Genomic DNA, 2,117 nt, shown 5'->3' on the forward strand with positions numbered 1-2,117 from the left:
GACGCAGGGTTGCGCTGACTACCTTGAAGAGACCTCGGATGGAGGGGGGGGGGGGGGGCTGGCGGTAACTGACTTTGACGCCTATTACCTTGCCGCACAGCTGCAATGGCTGGTGCGCTGGATGGCGGATGGTGGCACTGGGGAGAAAAATGAGGGCCTGGCAGTTCCCCCCCATAACTTTATTGGCAGGAATCTTCTTTAACATTTATTATAGCTAAGAGAGAGCTGACGAGGAATTGGAAAAGCCCGGGAGGCCCCAACCTCCGGGACTAGAGAAGGGAACTCAAGAAATAGGCTGATAGTGAAGGATCGGCACTGCATAACGAACTGAAAAAGGGAAGGGAATTCCCCGAGTTGAAGGAGGCCTGGGAACAGATAACTATAGCGCTGCAAAGGGAACAGCTAGCCTCTAGCTGGAGGGTAGTCGCACAGATCGACACATCTAATGGCTGACATCCACACAGCTCCAGAATTGCAGTCAGAACAAACAGAGCGGAACCCTGAGACACAAGACTAGGATACCTTACACGGCTCGTGCGACCTCAGACGCGTGGACACCACATATCACACCTACAAGAGGCAAGTTTGAAGGTGGCAGTAGTTACACATAAGTCAAGTTTCACGTCTCTTAAATTAGAAGGGCACAGTGATCATGATTAGCCATATTAAGATCTCTACCCCATACTACATGTACATATCTACTAACACTGTGGGGAGGGGAGAGGTTGTTTCAGAATAAACACCAACGGAAGGGATAGCAATATTGACTGTATGCACAATAGCAAGCGGAATTGATGTGGAATTGTGGCATAACTGGCTGTTGTACTTCATGCTATGTAACATAGACCTGCTGGTGCTAACCTTCCCATTTCTGTATGCATGACTAAGACTTATTTTATTCAGCATTTTTTTTCAATAAATTCTGTTTACAAAACAAAAGCTTCATTCATTTAAAGCTTCGTTTTGTTCCAGAGACAGGAAAAAGAAAGATAGTTTCCTGCGAGAGCCAGAACGACGAGAACCGTTGAGAAATGTAAATTCAGCGGGCATACACTCTCGTTTGTTCTACCAAAAAGATGGACTCATCACTTCTTGACAATCTTATGGGCTTGCGGCAATGCTTAGTGCCCATCTCTAACTGTTTATCCTTCCTGAGCCACCTGCACATCTGAGAAAATCGATCCTGCACCATATATGCCCAAGAAATAGATACCATGGATAACCTTGGATTTGCTTAAATGACACGTCAGCATCATCCATGGTGCTGGACACAGGCTTGGATTTTAATTTCTTCAGGTTCTGGACTTTCACACCTCCAATTAACTGTCTGTCTCCTGGTTGCATCAAACCCACCAAAACGTCACCATCCTCAATATATTTAGCAGTGACTTGAAGTGCCTTGTGGAAAGTTCCTATTACAGCAGCATGATCTCACATCATTTCCACCATTTCACGTTATGCTTACTTCATGAAATGTCTGAACCTATGCCATCAGGCCACTGTGTGTAATGTCCAGCCTGTTCGGTTAATAACTCTATCACTAGAGCAAGGGAACAAACTAAAAGAACAGAATGTAAGTGACTGCTGTTTGCTGCTCTTGAGTTTTTTTACACTATTGTATAGAGTGAGATGTATACTTGTATCCAAAAGCAAGCTAGGATGCATCATGCACTTATATATTGCTACAAATGCAGCTTTTTATTGCCCATAATTTTCCATACTTCCTAATTTTCGCATTATTTGTGTTAAAGACATGTAAACGAGCTTCACACACCCCTAGAATTGAATCCACTGGCTAAGAAACTAGTCGGAATGCGGACCCCAACCTGTCCAAGGTTGGTGCTGCCATCTATGCTCTGGCACTTCTGTGCAGTCTGTACACCTTCTGATGCCTTGGTCTCATAAAAACCAACTAACTATACACTAGTCTAGATTGGTAAACAATAAACCTTGCACGGATAAACTTCTCCTGGAATGTAGAGGAGCCCCGGTGATTAAGGAAATCAAACCTCCCCTTGACCTCACCACTTGCTAGATTTACGGTTAGAAGGCAGGAGTGTCCTCCATCAGTCCCTTTCCGACTTGTCCTGTATAATCAGTCTTCCTCGCCCAAGGAC

Source organism: Pleurodeles waltl, chromosome 12 (genome assembly GCF_031143425.1).
Source record: "Pleurodeles waltl isolate 20211129_DDA chromosome 12, aPleWal1.hap1.20221129, whole genome shotgun sequence".
Classification (NCBI taxonomy): domain Eukaryota; kingdom Metazoa; phylum Chordata; class Amphibia; order Caudata; family Salamandridae; genus Pleurodeles; species Pleurodeles waltl.